The sequence below is a fragment of the Nasonia vitripennis genome (genome assembly GCF_009193385.2).
Source record: "Nasonia vitripennis strain AsymCx chromosome 3 unlocalized genomic scaffold, Nvit_psr_1.1 chr3_random0004, whole genome shotgun sequence".
NCBI classification, from domain to species: Eukaryota; Metazoa; Arthropoda; class Insecta; order Hymenoptera; family Pteromalidae; genus Nasonia; species Nasonia vitripennis.
The window spans coordinates 2,667,457-2,689,957 of NW_022279623.1; the positions used below are offsets into that span (position 1 = coordinate 2,667,457).

Sequence of the window (22,501 nt, forward strand, 5' to 3'; positions counted from 1 at the left end):
GACCGTGCGCTTGAGAGCTGATACACGCGGAAAAGGGAAAAACGCACGCGCGGATGAACCTGATGCAGCAACGTTGAGAAATACACATCTAATGGTTTTGAATCATCGCGCGCGGCTTCTTATACATCCCGGAACACGCGGCGTTATTGTATGAGGAATTAGCGTTACACTTTTCAGGCGCGGACGAAACGATAATCACATTACGGGACGAGATAAGCGAGGCAGAGAGAAAAAGCTTTCTCTCTCCGACACGATTGATTCATCGAGTCTTCGTCGTCGATCCGCGCTCTCGATATAGAAGAGAAAGTCCCGCGAATAACAGTTGTACACACCATAATTTGCAAAGGAGAACAATAAATCAGAGAAGGAGAGTCTCATCGCCTCTCTTCTGTATAAAACTGCCGAGGCCTATGAGGAACGACAGAGTTGTGTCATTGCCGCCGCAGCCGCGCATAAATTCGACGCTGGTCTCTCTCTTATTTACGATTATTGACGCGGCTCCGGCGTTTCTATTCCATAAGCAATAATCATTCGTTTGCTTCGACTTTTTTTTCTCCAGACTCCTCTCGCTCGCGCGCGCGCGCGCGCGCGCGTGTGTGTGTGCCTGGCTATAGGTACAGGTACAGCTGTACTACAGCAAGTTCAGAGCGCGCGCATGCTCGATGACAATAATTCAGCGTCGCTCGGCGCGAGGCTCGTATATAAAATTGAATATACATATACGTTTGCGCGCATATTATCTTTCGCAAACGCAAAGAGAGTCGAGATGTATGACTGCTTTTTCGCGAGTACGTGCAAGAAGTTGTGCATGTAAAAAGTACGTAAATTGACGGCGGGAATGATGGCATAAATCAGCCTGGCCGCCGATGCGAAATGGGAATGAGAGAAACGCCATACGCTTATTAACTATATGTACGTGTGTGATGGATAGAGCAACATTACTTTACGCCGCTGAAAAAGTTTATCCGCCGTAAACACTCATATCCCCGGGCAGAGCCGCGACTTTTGCGAGCTGGTTATTTTTTAAAAATTACCGTTTACGCGAGAGTTATCGCCGCGTACTGCAGCGATTGCATTAGGCAGCGCGACTTTCGTCCCATTCAGCGTCGCCGCCCACGCATCGCGGGCTCGCGCGCGCGCGTAATGAGAGCCGCGTAAATTTCACCGAGCTACCGGTGGACAGCGGCTGCCGGCAGTATAACCTTGAGGGGGGAGATATGTCAGGGGTCGCGCAGTTACGCCGTCTTATGGCAGCCGCGGCCGCCTCTGTATAAGGTATACACACTCACTCACTCACACACACACACACACACACACACACACACATCGGCTCTGGAAATGTTCCAGCCTCTTGTTTCTCCTTTTTTCACTCTGCCGATTTTATCTGCGCTGCTCTCCCTCGATGAGGATGAGCCCTATTCCCTCCGCGCGCTGATCCTTATTACGGCCCGCTCTCGGACATGACTAACGGAGTTACGCTTTTTTTCTCCCACGACTGATGTGTACTTTTGCGACTGAAGTTTGAAAAAAATTTCTGTTTCGTCTCGTCGGCGGGAATTTCCTCTTTTTTTCATCCGTCATATAGAGGAGGCGAGTTTTCGAGTCGATAATACCCGAAAAATCATTTTACAGCGTCGCGACAACAATGGACGATAAATCTCGGACTGACCAAAGTTCCGAAAGTTATGTGTGCGCCGCACATATTTCAATGCATAATATTTTTCTTTTCTGCTTATCTATTTGCCTCGGTTGACCTCTCTCTTTTTCTATTTCTTTCTCTCTCGTCGGGGCAGCTCATGAGCATCAGAGCGCAGGCGAACCCCTCGCTGTAAAGCTCGCCATAAATATCGAGGGTGACGCGCGGTCGAAGCCGAAAGAGCGAAGAAGGAAGGAAAGAGAGCGAGAGAGAAAAAAAGGAAGAACTAGCTCTCCGAAACAGCGCTTCATCTAAGCGACTTCGAGGCGGTGTGTAACCTTGCCTCCGTTTTTTTTTCACCCGAGACCGACTGCACAAGTCGATTTCTGGTGGAAATAATACAAGTTCGAGTTCCAATAGCGCACTGGAGAGGAACACTCAGCGGGCGCGCGCAAAAAAAGCCGGCGCGGAACATTCGAAGAACGCGCAAAGGATCCCGAAAGAATGCGGGCTACTCCGCGGAAACGTCTCATTCACGCTCGGAGGAGATTTCTTGGCGCAGCCAACAGGCTGTTAAACGAGCTTCGCGCGCTGGGACACGTACTCTGCAGCAGCAGCAGCGCGGGATCTCTCTCCGATGATTATTAGGCTCGTATAAGCGCCGCCGACGTGAACTTAGTGCCTCCATTCGCGCTTACGGTGTAGTTAGACGCCTGTAGACCCGTACACATGCACGTACATACAAGTACGTGTGTACGCGTACATGCGAGCTGGAGGGACAGAAGGACGGAAGACGCATGGCATTGAGACGACGGCGAGTGATTTATGCGGAGCGTCGACGCTGCCGAGGCTATAGAGGGTCTCTCTCTCTCTCTCACTCGCTCGGCACACGTGCTGCGATCGACGCCGGCCATCTTGGGCCCTCCGGCCACTTCGACCACGCACACTCTCTCCCTCGCCGTGTGTATACGCGCACTTTGATTTCTCGCAACCGATATACGCACACACACGGAATTAATTATGCAGCGGATTATTGAATTCGCTCCGAAACGAGATTTCGTGTATTACAAACACACACACACACACGCAGAGTGCGTTTGAAGGAATAAATCAGGGCTCCGTCGAAAAATCATAAATGGCGACACTCTCTCCCTCTATCGATGAATTACGCTCCGTGTATACGCTTTTCCGCAATTTGTCAACGCTTATAATTCACCTATGCACGGCCGAGTCCATATAGGAATCCGAGAAAAAAGCCGGTTTCCCCCGCCGCGAGGACGTATTTGCACAGGGCATGATTTTTCGGGCCCCTCGTCGGCTTTTCTCACGGACGAGCGCGACCAATCCGTCAGAGGCCGGGATCGACTGCGAGTCGAGGAAAAAAAACTACGACAACGTTGCGCGTGGTCGCCGCCGCGGCGTATACATCCATCGACAGATTTACGATTGGGGCCCTTAGCGCGAGCGCGCGAGGCCGACGAGGCCCCGGGGTCCAGGAAAAAAGCGAGCGAGAGAGAGAGAGAGAGAGAGAGAGAGAGAGAGAGAGAGAGAGAGAGAGAGAGAGAGAGCAACAATGAAAGCGACGCCATTTGTCAAGAAGGCGCTTCCTACTCCTAATAACGCTCCTTCTCTCTTCGCAGCTTCTTTTGCATCGAGAGCGAATCGTGCAGCGCGCTGCCGAGCTGAGAATCGTGATTCTCTCTTCTCTGCAGATTGTAGATTTATTAGCTCGCGCTCGGGCTTCTTTTCTCGGCCGTACAGAGGCGGCGAGTGCAGGGGTCACGACGGTGCACCACCGCGGACTGCTTTCTGTGTCTGTGTACAATGTACATCCACTCGAGGCCTTGGATGCGCGCATATGGATATTGTCGTACAAATTGTGTCTCATTCGTCGAGGGGCTGCGGTAGCTATCCGCGCGTGCACCTCTTTCTCTCTCTCCCTCGACGATTGAATATAATGAGGCGAATATCGTTCCGAGAGAGGGAGAGGGAGCTTGTAATATGCGCGCTCGTGTGCAGCGATATCAGATACGGACCTGTGGAAATTCATTGTTCTCGTGTGTGCACCTGCTGCTATCCGCTGTATACTTGGCAGAGATTTTTCGTTCGCTCGTAAATGGCTGCACACGCGATCAACGAGGCGAGTATGCGCAGAATGGTAAGAAGGAGAAACCGCGTCGCGCCCCGAGATTAAATAGAAGCCGGAAGGATTCGCTTCCTTTGCATATCGACGACGCATCGGGGCCTTCATCTCCCAACTGGATTACAGAGGACTCGCACGAGTGGGACGACGATGGCTTAAGCGTATTATTCGTGTTTCTGCTACCGGATAGGTGCGGCTGCGGACCTTGCACTTTTGATACGCAGACGATCGGCCTCGAGAAAGTCCACCGCGACTCACGTGCTACGCCTAAATAATACACACCTCGTGAAAAAACGGCTGAGCCGCAGACGCACACGTCAGAGCAGAGAGAGAGAGAGAGAGAGAGAGAGAGAGAGAGAGAGAGAGAGAGAGAGAGAGAGAGAGCAGAGAGAGAGAGAGAGAGAGAGAGAGAGAGAGAGAGAGAGAGACAGCGCCATATAAAGAAACTCGAGGAGGGCGGTGCAGGGCTGCACACAGGCATACGTGCACTGACCCTCTCACTCACCGTTGCAGCGGCAGATAGAGCGAGCGAGAGAGACTGGCCGGAGGAAATTTTCGAGTCGTGGGAAGGGGCGGCAGAGCGCAAAGGGGAGGTCGGCTCTGCTTCTTTCTCGCTCTACCCCCGCCTCTCGCTCCGCTCTTTCCTCGACGTATGGTCGAGCGGACGGCTCGCTTATTTATGGCGACCATACTTCAGATATATGAACTGCTTCGCGTCGAAAGTTCGAGAGATGCGTCTTGTGTGCCAGTTTGAAACGTGTGTACGTGTGTGTAGATCGAGCGGGAGAAAGAGGTGTCTGTGTACGCCGAGGGTCACCGGTAAATGAGCTTCATTTTTTTCGCGAACCGCGCGCCCGTAATATATTCTTTTAGCGAGAGAGAGAGAGAGGGCGGCTGCTTTGATAAAGAGAGACGTCGAACTTTAAAGGATTCGATCGCGTGCGTGCGCGTCGTGATGCCGAGAGAGAAAGAGAGGACTCAATTTATGAGCGGGCGTTATTTATATCACTTTTTCGACGTGCGTCTATGGGGGAAAGTGCTTATTGATTTGATTGAAATTCCTCGTCGCCGGAAATTCGAGAAATGAAGCAGCTGAGAGTCGTAAAAGTCGCCGCGGCTGAGCGGGTATAGCCATAATCCTAATTACGGTTCGATGAGGCCCTTCCCTCTCGCAATAATTGCGGGATCCCGCGATACAATGATCGAAGAAGGGTCGTCGCGCGGAGATGATCTGTCCAGGAGGATCATGGCCTAATTTATGCTCATAATCGCCAGCCGCGCAGGAGAGAGATAGCGAGCGAGCTGAGTAGTTACACACAGTGTTCGACGCTGAGCAGAGCTGCGCTGCGGGGAAAGAAAGGAGCGTGTGCTGCTCGTTGGAAAGAATAAAAGAGGGAGTACAGAGAGAGAGAGAGAGAGAGAGAGAGAGAGAGAGAGAGAGAGAGAGAGAGAGAGAGAGAGAGAGAGAGAGAGAGCGAGTTCGGGGGGAGAGAGAAGAGCGATGGAGTAGATAAATAGATGGATGGGCAATATTATAACTCACTGGCTGTCATCCTGTACGGCCGAGTCAGGCTGCTAATCAGACCCTGTGCGCGCTCGCCTCGCTCCTCTCTCTCTCTCTCTCTTTCTCTCTCTCTCTCTCTCTCTCTCTCTCTCTCTCTCTCTCTCTCCTTCGACCCTTCACGAAAAATGGATTTATTGCCGTACGCCTCGACTTCGGCACGCTATCGAGCTCCCTGATCCGTAGAATGTAACCAGCCTCGTTTCCCTCTCTCTCTTTCTTTTTTTCTCTATCTCGCTCGCTCCTTCGCTTATACACTCGTCGGAGCTATTCGCGCCAGTTTCCCTCGCTCTTCGCCTCTCGATCGTCCTTCCTTACGTACCAATCCTATATTCTCCTCTTTTCTACGTTTTCCCGACTTTTTGCGCCCCGCGATGCTCTTTGTGCGCTTCATCGCCGTTACATCGTATACAAGTCGCGCCCGAGAGAGAAGGGCAAACAACACGAGAGATATGAATACATGTGTAGAGCCGATTCGGGCAAACTAGTTTATATGCATAATATACAGCCCCCCGGATCACATGACTGGAAATGATCATTGCGTCTTAGCCGTGAAATAATGCTGCCGGGCCCCCGATGAATGTCAAGCGATCTGCCGGCCTGCCGTGAATTATGGCTGTTATATGCCGCTGCTGCTGCGGGTTAATATCTAGACGGAATCTAATTAACCGGCCTTTTTCTCCTCTCTCGGCGTTATACTTCGTATCTGAAATTTTATCGACTCGTTGGCCCACTGACACGCAATAACTCAGCGCTAGCATTGTGGGCTTTGAGGAACATCTGTGTGCCCGCGCGCGCGCGTAGCCTCGAGAATCGAAAGTTTGCCTCTTTTTTGAATGTTTTTCATCCCAAATTTATGTCTCTCGCATACAGTCGTGACGCACGCGCGCTGCCATACCCCTTCGCACATAATCCCTCCCGATCTCGTTGTGAAATCCGGAGAGAGACAGCTGCTGCTTTGATATATATATATTTATACCCCGCATATCCGCGCGTAACAGTCGTTGCGAGCTATTTAGCGAACGCGTGTATTTTTTGAAAACCCCGCGCGTCACTCTCTCGACATTCATCATACCCCCGCGCGCGCGTATATTAGTATTCTCCGGCGAAAATTTGCATGAAATGAGCAGTGCTTGCGATACCCGCGCAGCCTTATCAAGAGCGGAGCATCTCCGTCGTTCGTCTTCGTCCCAGTCTCCGAACATCCGCAAGGGAAAATTGAAATTCACAAAAACAATGGGCCGGTAACTGTCATAACAGTCCTGTCCGCGAACAAAGGGACGACTCTCACAGGTGCCCTCGCGCGCACAAGCCACGAGGTGCAGTGTAGCTATGCTATACGTGGCTGCAGCACGTGTACCGGAAGTGCGTGAGTATTTCCGCGCGCTTGCGTCAGTTCTCTTTAGCTTCAGCCAGCCCTCCTAATTTCACCAGCGTTGCGTTGCACTCTGCAGCGGCGATACGTCCCCGCCGATTTGTCCGTGGATTACGCGGAATCGTGGCAGCAACAGCTCCGCCTATTTCGCCGCGATAAATTAGCCGGGAGGTCGTGTCGCGAGTAACCAGTCATTGCGCGCCGCGGCTCATAGTTAAAATAGAGGTACGCGTACGTTACACGTACATAGCCAGAGCTTCTCGCTTTCCTCTCTATCTTTCGAGTCAGTGGGCGAGGCTTGAAAAAGACGAATTTATTGCTCTATTTTCGGCGCTCGGCTAATTATTACGCAAGATCAGGCTCGTTATATACTTACGCGCGCCTATTTTCAGCTCACCTTATACGCGCAGTTTCACACGAGAATCTCGAGAAAATAATTGTTTCGATGAACCGGAGCAGAGCTGGACAGTCGAAAAGAAGTCGTCGCACGGATGCAGCGACGGAGATCAGCCGAGGAGCAATGCATCAAGCTGCAGTCCGTGACAGAGTCGCATCGCGCGCGCATAGATCACGTCGACCTCGTTTGCGCTCCGCGGTGGGGGTGGGGACGGCCGACGGCTCGGTCCGCCGCGGAGAAGACGGAGACGCGCGCGGGGGTAATCCGATACCACGTGCTAGACCTATGGGCAGAGAGATGAGGAATCGGCGTCCGAGCTGAATAAGAGCTAAGAGCTGATGCGGGAAATTAATCGGCTCTCCTGTGCGCGACGTCTGGTGAATTATCAAACCGCTGCCCCCGCATTGGGCGATTGAATCGTCGTTTTTTTTTCGAATACTCGCGACGGGTTAAAATTAGAGAGGGCATAATAGGTGCGAGAAGAAACGAAACATCGCGATTACGCAATCTCGAGAGAGCGTGCGCCTAACGAGAAAAGAAGCGAATGAATTCTGACCGAGACGAGTCAAAATAAATTAATCAGAGCAATCGGCCCGCGCTCATTAGCCTCTATTTCCACGTTTCCAAACAGACCGAAAATTCCCCCAAACTTACGGGCGAGTGTGTACATAATCAAACTCTCTCTCGACGAAAAAAAGCAAAGTGAGTCAGAGGGAGATAAAAGAAGTGAGAAAGACGCATGGAGATGGACGTACTCGCACGAGTCGAACAAGACAGACGTAAAGAAGCGGAGAAAGAGAGAGGGAGAGGGAGCTAAGTGTGTGTGTGCGAGCGAGCGAGTGTGTGTTTTTTCAGCGAGATTTATTACCGAACTCCTAACGCGGAGCAGCGCAGAACGAAGGAGACGGAGGTGGCGAGGAGAGAGAGAGAGAGAGAGAGAGAGACTTCCCCTACCACTGCAGCGGCGGCGGCAGCAGCGTACTTTCTCGTATTCGAGCCGCTGCTGCTCTCCGCGGGCCTCACGTCGCCGCTGCTCGTCCTGCGCGCTCTGTAGCACTATATCAGGTGCAGCCTTCCTACGCCATTTCATTTCGACCTTCCCGCGCCAGATTCGCGTGACAGAGCGCTGAATGAGTTACTGCCCGACTTTATCAACAATACACCTCCTGTCTCTCGCTCTTCTTCTTCTTCTTCTTCTGCTGCTGCTGCTGCAGCCCTTATGCTCTCCTTGCTCTCTCCAAAGCGCAGGCGCAATAAATCCTTAAACAAATTTGCGCGCGTGGAAGCGCTAACTTTATTCTACTTTTCTTGTATACGCGCGAGTGTGCCGCTTATTTCGTTTGTCTCGCGCGTATAACCGCGTTTAATTAATTTCAATAACGCGCCCCTGGCAGCCATAGAAACCGAGTGGGGACTCTGACTGGCACTCGGGAGAATTCCATTACCTGCACGTACACACACATTTCAGCGCGCGTATGTGTGTTCGTGTGTCAGATGGACCAAGTGACTCACGGGTAACTTTATCGAGCAAGTTCGTTTCGCTTCGAGACGTCTGACGTGGCTGCTGCTGCTGCCGGGAATTCGTCACTCGGCCGAAAGCTTGCAGCGAGTAGCTCCTGCTTCGCACGTTTCACCTGAGCCGTACATTCTTGACTTTTAGACGCGCGCAACTTCGATAAATCACCGGGTCGAGGAGAGAGAGACAGAGACAGAGAGAGAGAGAGAGAGAGAGAGAGAGAGAGAGAGAGAGAGAGAGAGAGAGAGAGAGGGAGAGAGAGAGAGAGAGATATAGAAAGAGAAAGAGAAAGAGAAAGAGAAAGAGAGGAAAAAATGCCAAACGAACTTTAGTAGTCTGACTTCGGACCAAGTCCGCAGATCTATAAAAATTTCGATGCATGTGCGAGCTGTGACAAGGAATAAATATTAGTAATTGATGTGGAAAATGTGAAAAAGAAATCTAATGACACGTATTCTTTTTTGTTGCAGGTGAGTATCTCGTTAACATATCACCACTTTGCAAGGTCAGGCCTCTATCTGCTTCATGTAAGTCTATAAAATCATATTCATCTATGTAATAAGCAGATAGCACCAAATGAAACGAACAGCGAATTACTGTGTGCACATAAGATGCGATGAGCCCTTTTTGTCTACGATATCTTGGATTAGATCTTAGTCTAGTCCATATTAAGAAACCAGTGGTAATAGCATGAGCGATCTAAGCTGTAGTAGATAGGCCCAACAAGGCAGTCATAGCATGGATGGCGCATCGTTATATAGACTCCGCGCGTAAAATCAGATGAGGGTTACAGGAAAGTGTCAATGCGCCATCTATCTTCGCTAGTCAGAGACTAGAGGTCTGAAAAGTTCAAGCGATATGGAGGAGAGGACAGTCCAAAACTGTTTACGTACCAAAAAGTACTATTAAATTCAGTCAAATGATCATCTAGAGTTTTGATATTATGAAGAATGAACTGTCCGTGAAATTAAACGAAAAATCAGCGATGATAAACCGAAAAAAATATCATGACGTCGCACAACGATCTCCGTCCACAATAAATTTCGATCACTCTCCGTACACGAGTACACGAAGAAAATCGCCTCGAAATTTATTCCTCGTACACGCAGCTCGACGAAGACGGACAAGAGGCTGCGCGAAAGGCGTGACAGGTATATAGACGACGAGACGCGAGTCGATCGGAGACAAGAAAAAGAAGCAGAAAAAAGAGGAGCGCGCGCGCGAGAGAGCGAGAGAGAGAGAGAGAGAGAGAGAGAGAGAGAGAGAGAGAGAGAGAGAGAGAGAGAGAGAGATAATCAGAGCCTCGCGCGCGCGCACACACCGGGCAATCATCTGCGCGACGGAGAGAGAGAGAGCCGTGCAGTGCGCGCAAGACGACGAGGACTTGAAAACTCGTAAAGTGGGATGGGGGCGTGGGTGGAATGGGCGCCGCACACAGCAGCAGCAGCTCCCACAAACACACAACAGACCGAGCGAGCGCGGAGGGGATGGCCAAGCGCGAGAACGTCATCGCAGCGCTACACACAGGCCGTAGTGGGGCAGCCGGGGGAGGGGATGGCTTCCCTCACTCCCTTCGGGAGTCCGCCGGTGGAGGGGCGAGAGAGCGCGGGCGGCCGTCGGGGAAGGGCGCCTGCGGGGGGCAGTGGGGGGGGGGGGGGGGGGGGGAAACGAGCCGCGGAGCGCCGAGCCGTCAGTGCGCCACGTGCTGCCGTCGCGGGAGGGTGTATCGAGCGCTCTCTTCGCGCGACTATCCTTGTATTCTTCATATTCTTCTATCTCTGCAGTACAATAGCAGCGGCATCAGCAGCAGAAGCAGAGTGGATTGCTTCGACATCAGAGACTCGCGAGTGTGTGTCACTGTATGCACGTCGCACCTGCCGGTATTATAGTGCGTGATTCATTAGTGTCGCCGTGGAATATAGTGACTCGATCGCGCGATATATTCCTCGTCTTATTCTGATCCCCGACGACGACGACGACGACGACGACGACGAGTGGTACGTGACAACTGGTGACGAATGATATCCGGCTGTCGGCTCTCTCAACTCTCTCCTCTCTCTCTCCGTATATATATATATATATATATATATATATATACGTGCAGTCGCGAGTGAGATTTAGTGAATGAGCGGCGACGGCCAGTCGCGATGAGACGGAGACTCGAGTGAGACAAACACTGATGCGGCGGCTCTCGAGCAACTCTGCGCAGTAGTACAACGAGCGAGAGAGAGAGAAAGAGAGAGAGAGAGAGAGAGAGAGAGAGAGAGAGAGAGAGAGAGAGAGAGAGAGAGAGTTTGAAGAAAAGTGAGAAAAGTACACATATAGATGATATGCGGTGACATGGTGGTGATCGCGAGGTGTTGTATCAGCGTCGTCAACGAGTGCAGCCAAGCTGCAGCCGGTGCTAGTCAGCGGCTTTTTTACTCGCCGCTCTATCGACACTGACGGACTAGTCCTCAGCGGACTCTGCTCTGGAACCACTACTTATACGGTGTGTACACTTATGCATTGTGATAACTACTTCTCCGGGAAATCCTCTCTCGCGAATGAGTCACGCGAACGCGACCGAGGTTAGGTCGCGATTCGAAAGAGATAACAGACCTTTTTTGCAGCTTTCCCAAGTGATTTAGCTTCAGTGCTTTTTGCCTCTCGTGCCTTGTAAAGTGTTCTTCATTATCTCCGCGTTGTTTCGTGTCTGCCGGATCGATTCTTTGAAAAGAGTCTGTTTGATGTTTCGATGACGAATTTTTCTTCGTATCTGTAAATAACGCATGATTGAGAAAAAAATATCGACGTCGTGAATTTTTTTTTTCGTTGTGCCGCTTGTTTTCGCAATCGCCGATGCAGTAGTTGAAAAAGAACTGTGCTCCCTTATTGATATCGAAAAAAATACCGAACAATCCGAGACGTTCTTTCGAGGAAAGAGTCTATCTAAAAGCTGCTCCTTTACAGTACAAACATATTCTTTGGCTCGCGGTGATGTGTTCCGCTCAAATGTGTCACCGCGAAAATTCAGATTCAGCTGCTCGTGGGCGAATATAAAGATAGGTATACGTTTCAGCGATAAGCGTTGTTTACACTCAACGGTCATCTGAAAAATCCACGTCTCTCTCCTTAAAGCGAACACCTTGTCAAAGCCACTACTTCCGGTACGAAATTTCTTATCTCGTCCTCTCTCTTTTTCTCTTCGCTCGGTTATTTTTGTACGTGTGAAAATAAGGTTTGTAGCTCCGAGAATGTTGATAAAAAGTGAAAATTTATTCTCGTCCGTGTGCGGTGGTGCTTGTGTTGAAGTCGTAAAATTTAATCTGAGGATTTATGCGTTAACTGGTGAAAATTGTCGATGATAATGTGAATGCAAAAAGAATTCCCAGCGATTTTAAAGTAGTAATAACGAATTATACAGAGTATTTAATTCGATGATATCGTGCATGAGAATAGATTGTAAGTGCATTTTTTAAATATTCATCTTATAAGAAATTTGCTGCGAGTGGGATGGAAAAAATTGTTAATGCTAAGACGTACATTTGAAACTAAAAAATGTCGATCACATTATCCGTAAAAATAGCATGAATCACTCACGTAAATGTAGCTCTTTCTCAACCGTGATACGAAAAACTTATCACGTCTGAAAAAATTAATCACGATCAAGATAATTCCAACACTCGCACACTCAGAAAATTTCGCAAAAAAAATGACTTACAGTTCCGCGGTGACAATTATTCCACATTACGTTTATAAAAAAATGCAGTGCCAAATTTTGCGATAATTTTCACCATCTGCAGTGTTTCCTCATCGCAACAAAGCGCGAAATAACTTTCCCGTCACTGTCAATTAGTCACGTCAAAAAAAAAAAAAAAAAAAAAAAAAAGACCAGCTGCTCAGCTCATTGCATCGAAAAGCACTTTCCCCGCTTCTTCTCACAACACAGCGAGCCGCTTATCTCTCTCGTGCTATCGCGCTCGGCTCTATAATAACCTGCTCGCGAGGTGCGCGCGAAACTCGAGAGCGCGGGCCGGGTAAACAAAAGTACACCGAACAGGTGTCTGAATCACGCGCGGCGGAAGAAAAGCAATAAAAAAAAATCGCTCCGAGTAAAAGCGCATGCGTACGGCATACCAATTATACACACACACACCACGTGTGTCGCGTGCAGCGCAGCTCTGCGGGCTTATTTTTATACGCTGCGAGTTTACGGCTCTTTTTTCATTCTCGCGGCGTCGGCTAATGATACGTGTGTCTATCTGAACTTTCGCATCTGTCATTTGTGGGTGGATTTTGATTGATTCGCGTGTCGGGTTTATCTCGGAGTTATTGCGCTCGCTGTTATCGGAATTAACGTGGAATCGAGAGCGAGAGCGAGCTAGCATTCGTGGATCGTGAGATTTAAATGATCGTAATTTTGATTCTAGTATAGCGAAGCCTTTTATCTGAAAACTGTACATAGTTGCGTCATCGATTTGAATTTCTATACTAATATATGTTAATAAGCTCTTATCGACGAGGAAAAATTTCGATAACGCCGGTTTAAACTATACTTACTTCGTAACTAGTTAATCCGAAAACACAACTAAACACATACGCTCTTGCTTCATAATATCAAATCAAAGCTAATATTTTTACTCGAATCGTGGACTCATTGTGTGTATTTTAGGTAAGTTTGTATGTAATCTAGAATATTCTCACATACTGCAGATCGACGTAAAAGCTAATTTCCCAAACGCCCGATAAAAACATATCGCCATATCCTCGCAAAGAGTCGCAAAGTATATATTCATCGGGAGAAAGATAATCGCGTGCAATTGAAAATCTATCATCGAGTTAATACTCGCTTCCTCTTCGCATCGAGCGCAATGCTCCGCGATAATTATCCACTTCCTGCAAAGCTCAAACTTATCGATTGGCGACGCAGTGTACATACAGTGTCTTCGACGACAAACGGAATAAAACGAAGATAAGTCGAGCCGCTTCATTCATACATTAAAAACGATTCGAAGTCGCAACTCGCATCGGAGATAATCTAAACGAAGCCGTTGTGAGAGAACTGACGCCGCTGTTGTAGGTGCAAACGGCAAAAGCATCCCAGGCGCGCGGGCATATCGAGTGGAAAACGCGCGAGCGCGCACTACGCGTCAACGTCGCTGTCACTCGTTATTCACAATAAAAAGCCAGCCCCGATGATAAAAAGCCGCCAGCAGAGTCGTCTGTGCGCGCGTGTAATTCGAAGTTTAAGTCCCAACAATATCGTTGCGCTGCAGGACAGTCACACCGCGATCCGGTAGTACAGAGAGGAATATGGGAGGGACGAGAGGTGCAGGCAGTACAGTGGGAGAGAGAGTGGGGGGAAGCGCAGATGAGGGTAAAAAAGAAGCGCCGAGTGAGTGAGCGAGAGAGAGAGAGAGAGAGAGAGAGAGAGAGAGAGAGAGAGAGAGAGAGAGAGACATGATGAGGATAAAAGGCGCTTTCATTCGCTGACGCACGTGCAGTGCGTGCCAGGCGAGTTCTTTGACGCATCAGTCAATGAATAACCATTTGATGTGAATCCGTCAACTTCTTCGCTTTCGATGCATGTCTGCAGCAGCACAAACGCGCGCTTTTCTCTCTCTCCAGTGTGTGTATGTTTGCTTTCGAGCGATTAATTTTTTACCCCGACGCATACACATATCGAGTGCCTACTCGCTGAATCGCGAGCGTTTATGCAATTAAGGATTATACGCTGCTTGTTGTGCAGAGGGAGACGGCTGAATTACACGCGCGTTAATATAATACACTTATATTTGAATAATTCTTCATCGATTAAATATTTGCTTGGCCAAGTGAAAACTTTCCTTTGTAGTGAGCCCGTGTGTGTGTGTGTGTGTGTGTGTGTGTGAGGATACGCCTCGCGCGAAAAACAATAAAACCGCGCACGAGAAAGAGAGCAAACACCACGAGCAGCGGTGCATACATGCGCGTAAAAATTCACGGCGCGCACAAACTACTTCGCAGTTTATCGCTTTAACCAAATGTCACGCTCTCGCTCTCCGCGAGCGTTCTGCAATCGATCATTTCCCGTCCGTGACGCTTTGTGCATCGCTTTTCTCCCCCCACCTCTCCCTTCCATGGTTTCACGCACGATTTTGCCGGCGCTCACCTCTCACTGTATACGTGTACGTATGGATAGTGGCAGGTGCAACGGATCCATTTGCGAGAGCGAGCGCTAATTTATGAACAGGTATCCGAGAGAGGCTGAGCTGGATTATCCTGATGGATTTTCTAAGTACTTCTAATTGGCTCTTGTGCAATTGCCTTTCGCGAATTCCAGCCTCTTTTTTTTCTCTCGCCGGACAGCTCGAGTGGAAATTGATTCGTACATTAAAGGGCCCCCCGCAACTGATTATGATTTCAGAGCTTACACGTATTATCCCGGTTACGACAATGCCCGTGAGTTCATCCTCTTTCTCGAAAGTCCAGATGACGGCCGGATATTTTATCTACTCGTCGAATCGCGGAGGTTGACGCATCGCGCGATTATGATATTTTGAGTGGCTGATAAAACGCGCTCGAGTAGATCGAAGCGTCAGCCCACGTGCTCGGCGCGACTTTCCCGGGTACGTTTTATAATAATAATAATATATATATATATATATATATATATATATATATATATATCCCCAGGCTTATAACGAGCCCAACCCGAAAGTCGTGCGTTGCAATTATGCGAATCGCACGGCGACGCGTGATGGAAGATTTATAAAGCGGCTTCGTTAGATATGCAAACTGTTTTGTTTGTTGTATATAGCCTATACTGCCTCGGATCCGATGTTAATGTGCTTTGTTTTCTAATCTGAATCACATCTGCACGACAACCGGATGATTCGCTCGCGCGCGCGCGCGTACCTATTAAGGAGAAAGTGATTCGATATGCAGATTCGCGACGATTTTTAACTGATTCAGATTAGAAAGTGATAAGCAGCTTGCGCGCGAAATCACGGGCACACAGATAATTTATATCGGGCTCATTGTTTTTACTACACTCGACTATCTCTCGAGAGTTATTTTCCCGTAGCGGGTTTCACAAGAAATTGAAGTAAAAAAGAAGCGCAGCCGCGGTGCGAATATCTCGCCACCGAGTGTCGCATTGCGTAACGTCACGCAGAACGCTGTGCCGGAGCGACCACATAACATAGCGTTGATGCGCGGATTACGAGTACTGGTACTCCCACACACAACCTGCCAGCCCGAGCCACTTGGAAATCGACTAATCTCTAATCTCGCACGTGATTGATCGTCCGATTGGTAATTACCTCCTTGGCCTTCCATGTCGGCGGCGGCCGCAGCGCGCGAGACGGCGTGAAAAAATCGAGCGGAGAGTGCACCTGATCATCCGAGTTTTTCAACCCGGTGTGCGGTATGCGTCCGGCGAGCTGCTGACGAAGAATGAAAAACAAATAAAAAAAAATCTTGCATAAACTCAACGCTGATCCGTTCGAAGCGTAATCGAAGATCGAGCGAGTGCGCCCGCGATGACACAGGATCTATTAGTCGTGATTTTTTTTGTCGCCAGCTGATTTTGCTTTTTTTCGTTAACAGCTCCGGTTAATTGGCTATCAAAAGCCAGCTTCGACGACTTCAAAAGCCGAGATAAAAATTTATGAATTTATAGCGATGTAGTTATTTACTCGCTCTCAATATTTATGACTGTAGGTGATTTACGAGGCTAGCTCAATCAAATACGAATTAGATGCTGATGTGCGAGCGCGAAAAAAAGTGTCGAGCACACACACACACACACAAGACGTAGCCGGCTCTATATGATATCGTTGACGATCTCTCGGTCGGAGAAAAAAAATGTAGCGTTTATTTTCCGATTAATGCGTGTATCAGCAGAGTATAATCGACTCGTAGCGCGAAAAAGCTAACCGAGAGGCGATTATGCATCGCGCAAGCAAGCAAGCTCATCGCGTCTGAAAAAGCAGATGAGTGTGTATAGGTGCGCCTACTATCGGAGCAGCTAATCGAGCCGCGCATTCCTCGGGCACGCGTGCGATAAAAGAGAGCCCGAAAATCAAGCTCGCGAGTGAGAGAGAGAGAGAGAGAGAGAGAGAGAGAGAGAGAGAGAGAGAGAGCTGTCCGATCGATCATCCCCTTTCAAAGCCCATTATTGCTGTTGTAGCATAGAGAGGAAGAGCAAGAAAAAAGCAGATATTCTCATCAAGCCTGCACGCGTAGCACGGTCCAAAAAGCTCATCATCAAAGTGTGCAGGCCGTGTGTTGTTGCCATCTCACTTTTCCCCGCGATCGAATGCAAGAGCCTCGGGCTCTTCTATGCTGCGCTCCGGCGGATATAATGCGAAATGCAAAGAAGAAGCCTGACACACGGCTGTTGATTTTTTCGCGCTTTCCCGCGAATCCCGTCGTCGTCGTCGCGCGTCTCGTTATGTTACACGCGAGCGCTCGGCCTGTTGCATAAGCGGAGCGCGAGAGCCGCAGATTATTTATTTGCGCTCGCGGGAGCTGCGACAGATGTATGTACGGCGTATTAGTCGAAGCGGCGGTCGAGCGAGCTCTAGGATTATACTGGAGCTAGCTATATGTAGCTGGGCATATAATAATTATGTAAGGCGCGTATAGAAATGGATTGATGCGGTCGAGTTTTACGATTTTTCAAGGCGTAAATCTACGATGCACTTGGCTTTTCATAGTTATTTATGAGGCTTCTCTCTCTGTCTCTCTCTGTCTCTCTCTCTCTCTCTCTCTCTCTCTCTCTCTCTCTCTCTCTCTCTCTCGTTCTTGCTCTGCCTCCAGTGATGTATTTACGCTTCCATTTGACGGCGTAAAAGAGCTGATTACGGAATTTTCTTTGACGATGAATCAATTAGGATTATCGAAAAGTAATCAGAGCATGAATAATTGAGAAATTATGCAAACACCTGCAGCAGAAGAGCTGAGTGGGTATAGGTGCAGTCGTGGAAAGGCATCCCAGAGTTCGCGTAGCTTTTTGGAGGGCGCAACGAAGAGAAAAGCCCTTCGAAATTGTTTGTTTCTTGAAGCAAAAGATCCATTGCGAAATATCTAATGGACATAATACGTGCCTTGTATAAGAAAGGCGAAATATACAGGATGTTAGGTACCTACGCGAGTCGTTTCAATGATTTTCCCGAATTTGCGTGAGGTGCGATGCCGATCGGCCCGCGGTGCGAGAGATAACGAGGTGAAAATGAGCGACACGTGGGTTCAAATGATAAGTTGAGCTGTTATTGCTCTTTTAATTTACATGTTTTATTATAATTTATTATCTAAATGATTTGATAATGAGTGAATTCGCGGCCGCGTGTACGAAGGTGTCAAATAGTAGGAGCTGAGCCGGAAGAAGAGGACGAGAGGCCCCGTATTAACCAGTTTCGTGTAGCCTTGACCTCGAGGGCAGGAGTCATAATACCTGCGTACTGATTATTTTTAGACTTAGGTAAAGTTATAGCATGAGTGGCCTATAAGCGGGCCTAATAAGGCAGTTTTGGTATATGTGGTACACCGTTACATGTATGCACTGAGCGCGGCCTATAAGCGGGCCTAATAAGGCAGTTTTGGTATATGTGGTACACCGTTACATGTATGCACTGAGCGCGTTAAATAGATTTGGGTAACAAGAAAGTGCCTCAGTGCCACCTATCATCGCTTGCTAGATTGTGTCGGAACATCGTGTTGGAATTACATATTTTTAAAATACAGCACTTTCATCATTTTTCTTCAATAACAAACTGTTGTTGTTATCTGCGAAATTCGTATCAAAGGCGCTGCCAGCCTTTAACAAACGACGGGCTAATACAAGAGGATCGTTAAAACTGCCGACAGTTATGCTCCCCTAATCTCTTCCGTAATTAGCACTAGCACGTGCGCGCCGACAGCTCCGCACACACGAGCCACACAAAGAAGAGAGAGAGAGAGAGAGAGAGAGAGAGAGAGAGAGAGAGAGAGAGAGAGAGAGAGGAGATCGAGCCCCGGAGACAGTGAAAAAAGACTGTTTGCGGCGCGTACATACGATTGCGACAGCAATTTCTGCTAGCAAAGACACACGGCACACGGTACGCACCCCTACACACGACGCGTTATACACACTACAGATGGAAAGCGATCGAAGGATGAGTAGAGAGGGAGAGAGAGAACGGGAGAAGCGAAGCTATTGAAGTCCGCGATGATGACGGGATCTGTCTGTCAGATCAAAGACCAAGTGAGCCTCGCTGCTCTCGCTTTTTGATGCCGCGACCGGGTTGGTATTTAATTATGTATGGAGATCGATATTTGGACCTTCGGGCTGCAAACGCGCACCGGGATACACGCACATACACGGACAGAAAAGAAGCAATCATGCGCCGGTGCTCCTCTAATCCGAGTGAAAATGACGCGCGATTGTCATAAGTTTGCACCGCAGAAAATTGTTTCTATAAGTCAATATCGTGCTAATCATCTGATGCTGTCGGTTCATAGCCGTCCATCGATAAGAATTACTTGTCGAGTCAAGTGACGGATAGCGTTATTATTTACAAAGCATTTTCGGTGGTTTCGATAATATTGACGTCAATCGGCCCACTGGTCGTACAGCTTTGCGTAAATGACACGCGAAAATGATGTTTTTCGATGTTTACTGGTACAAAAGAAGCATACGAAAATCGCCAAAAAACTTCATAAAGTCATCCGCGACTCTTCGGACGCGTGCCCCTCGTCAGAAGCTTGCGCAAACAAACCCCCATCGGCTGCAGCGAACTGGAGGGAACAAAAGGAGCACCGAAAAAGAAGCTGCCTGCCCGCGCAAAGACTTGCAAACGCGAAGAAGAAGGAGTAGAGAGAGAGAGAGAGAGGGGGGGGGGGGCAGAGCAACGCTTCTTTGTCGTCGTAAAGTCGTACGGAGCCGATCGTAAAGATCACGATAATGACAGCCGTCGAAGCGACAGTTTGTTCGAGGAGGTGCTTCGCCGACGGTATTATCGCCGGGCAAGGAGGTCAGCGCCGAGGCGCCCCAGTGATTGGTCGTAAACGCGTTGCTGCTCCTGCTCCTTAGCCTCGTGCGTATACATGCGGATGTGATTTTATTCTTACGCGCACGAGCGCGATTGGATTTTGGTGTGGAGCGCGAAGTATTTTCAAGATTTTCCAATTGCGCAACCTTTGTTTTGTTCGCCGAGAGCTGAATGAATAATTTATGGTACACGATAAAGATGATGGAAGTTGTACAATTAAATCTTAGACTGTTTGTACAAATGCGCTGATACAGAACTACTTCGAGTTAGTTTTGATTTTGTATAAATTACGCGGTGTTGAATAACCGTTATGTAATTAGCGAAACTTTTTCTTCGGGGCGTTATGTAAAATGTGCCGTCACAATGACACTATTGTCTGGTGTGGAGGGTCGGTTTCCCGTGCATACCTTTGGAAGCCATTGATCGGATAAATTTCCCGGGACACTAGAATATAGCTCGCGTTACCGGAATCGGCTACATTGAAAATTAATTTTGGAGCCGCGGTTATCGCCGCTTTCACAAGTACAAGTATACACGCATGTGTCGAAGAAACGATGAAAGCTGTCTAGCCGCTCGCGATGACGATAAAGCAGGTGTTCTCGCGGTTAAAAGACAAATGCTGGCGCTTTCGCGCAGCTGTATAGCCGTGTGTATACATGACGAACGCGCAGGTGAGCAACGCTTGATAATGTAGCTCGTAGTAAAAGCAAACAGATATAGTCGCGCATATTTGATTTGCTTATAAGTCGGCACTGAATTCGAATATATTAGCTCTCGACAAATGAGAATCAATATTTAAACATTCTTTCGTGCACGTGACTCCCTGGAAGAACTCACGTTGCCGATACAAAAACATATCTTTGCGTTATTACACGTAAAACCATTAGTACATGACAAAATACCGAGAACTGCAACAGTTGAGCGCTTTTTAGAGAATAACATTCAGTATACACACACGGCACTCGCATACTGGAGAGCAAAAAAAAACGACGATGCAAGAGGCGACTGATTAAATCGTAATTTCGCTCGACGACTGTATAGCAGCGGGCCGTTAATCAGGCGTTTTTACGCGCAGAGCACACGTGCCCTGTCGGCGCGTGTGTTTTCTTTCTTTATCTCTCGTCGGCCACACACTCTCTTTCTCCGTGTCAGCGCTGTTCCCGTTGATTTGTCCGCTGACAGGAGCGATTCTGTTACACACGCGCGGAGTTTTATGCTTCGATTTACCTCTATATCTATCTCCTCTCGTCGTCGACATCTCGCATATAGCTCCTTTTTCTTTCCGCTCCATAAATTCTCGACTAATTACACGAAAATCCCAACAGTCTAGGCGATATCGGGCTGTATCCTAATTAGATCTGTTTATAAACTCCTTCTTTTTTCCTACAATCGCGTTACACACATCACGTGTCCGCGATACAGGCACTTGCACAAATACGCGCGGGGCGCATAGGCTCGCGGATATATTAACGAATTCATTTGGCGCGAGCGCACGCCGGCGGTCAACCGGCCGATTCGGCTTGCAGCAGCATCGGAGCGCGCGTGGCTCCATTAATTCCCGCTCGGAAGCTCGCGAGCCGTGGCAGAGTGCAGTAGCGCAGCGTCTACTATATAAGCTGTGTGTGTGCGCTGTGTACACGTGCGAGCGAAATCTCGATCGAGCATGCGTCCGCGAGTGAGCCATTAGTGGCTGTCCGTCGGAAGCCAAGAGCGAGGCTCGATGCACCGGAAAAAATGGCTTAATTAATCGCGGCTCACGCAGTGCTATTAGGAGATCGATTTGTAATCTTTAGCGGCCGACACACTTGTCTCTCTAGAGATAATTTAATCTCCATTTCGCGAGTTCGCGCCGAGATCCGTACGGGTTTGCAAAAAGCGAGTATAATCCTTTCGATACACACGCCGCAGCGAGCGCGCTTATCCAATCGCGAATTAACCGGCCGCTAATTTGACACACGCGGTTCTCGCTTCCTTTTTAAACGCTTTGAGAGAGAAAGATGAGAGACGAGAGAGAGAGAGAGAGAGAGAGAGAGAGAGAGAGAGAGAGAGAGAGAGAGCCCGGATTTCCATTTCACGCATCGACAGAACTGGTCGTCCATACCCCCGGCTCTCTGAAATCGACGGATGAGCAAGAAAGGTTATATCGCGTCCACTTGGAATTATCAATGAGCGCTGCGTGTTCCTTGATTTGATTTTCACGTTCGAGCGCGCTGACAGAAAGCGAGCGAACTTGCACGCGCTCGCGCAGAGATCAGCAGCATACGCGTATAGCCATACAACAGTACAAGCGCTGCAGTTCCATACACGCAGCCCAAAGTGAATTTCATCTCGGGCCTGTTATTGTCTACTGCTGCCGCTGCTACATATCGAGCGTCTGCGTGCGTATGAGCGGTATAATGAAGCCAAATTTTGATGGTTTTATTATTGTCTGATTTGCGCGCGCTTTGTTGTTTACCTTTGATCTTCTCCTCCGCGCTGTACGTACATATCGCGCTTGCGCTGACGCCCGCTGATCATCGACGTTTACGTCCCTCTCTCCTCTCTCTCTGTTTAATTTTCAGCGGTATAACGAGTTCAAAAGCTTCTCTACCTGCACAATAAAAAAGCCGCCCCGAAGGCACACTAGAGAATCGGCAGAGCTCTCCGTATGACTGCAAAGAAAGGCATACGCGGAGGCGTCGTCCGGCAAATCCGGCGTGTCGTCGATCCGCTTATACGACGATTCCGGGCTGGGCGCGAGATATGCATATAACATGGGCGCGTGGCGTCCGGCGAAATTGCGGCGCCGGCGCTAATAATTATCGACGAGCGATAACGAGCTTAGGCGCCAGGGAGCGAGCGAGAGAGAGAGAGAGAGAGAGAGAGAGAGAGAGAGA

General features: G+C 48.9%; 1 protein-coding gene across 3 annotated transcripts in view; it reads left to right on the plus strand.

Annotated features, from left to right (window-relative positions):
• Positions 1-22,501, plus strand: part of LOC100116264 (protein tiptop) — a 120,481-nt gene that overhangs the window by 30,787 nt on the left and 67,193 nt on the right. Inside the window, exon 1 of one of the 3 annotated variants that reach the window (XM_008207190.4) lies at positions 10,327-11,119. The exons of the other annotated variants lie outside the window; for them this stretch is intronic. The gene's annotated coding sequence lies outside the window, so the exon portion shown is untranslated. Of the gene's footprint in view, positions 1-10,326; positions 11,120-22,501 lie in introns of those variants that run through there. 3 annotated transcript variants of the gene reach the window in all.